The sequence below is a fragment of the Bactrocera tryoni genome, chromosome 3, assembly GCF_016617805.1.
Source record: "Bactrocera tryoni isolate S06 chromosome 3, CSIRO_BtryS06_freeze2, whole genome shotgun sequence".
NCBI lineage: Eukaryota > Metazoa > Arthropoda > Insecta > Diptera > Tephritidae > Bactrocera > Bactrocera tryoni.
This window is the reverse complement of record NC_052501.1, coordinates 47,432,049-47,432,575: the sequence shown is the minus strand read 5'-3', so window position 1 is coordinate 47,432,575 and position 527 is coordinate 47,432,049.

The following is a 527-nucleotide window of genomic DNA, read 5'->3' as shown; positions in this document are numbered from 1 at the left end:
TGGGTAATTCGATGAAGTTCGATGTTGTATGTTTGTTCGAAGCTTTTGCGGCGTTTTGCTTTCTCGCGTAATTGTTGGCATGCGTTTAATTTTATGCATATGTACATATTGGTATTAAAAACTTATACATTTGTTGAATATTATTGAATTTATAATTAGAATTGGAATTTAAAATATTCAATATTTCTACTTGGTCATTTTGATGAGCGTGTATTATATCTTTTATTTCTTGGTTATCTATTATTATATTACCGTGATCCAAGATTTGTATTGAAGGATTATTTTCTTGAATTACATTCCATAGAGCCTTTTGTTTAGTTAATAATCGGATAGTACAATTGTCTTTCGGCTCTTCTTTGCAAATATTTGTTCCTATATAATTTTTACAATTTGATATGTTAGTAAATTCGTTATTGCATTTTGCAACTCTTTTCTTAAGTTCATATTTTGCGTGTTTGAAAGCTAATGGTGTTAAATTATACATTTCGCATTTATTTTTTATTATTGGGTACTTATAAATTGTAATA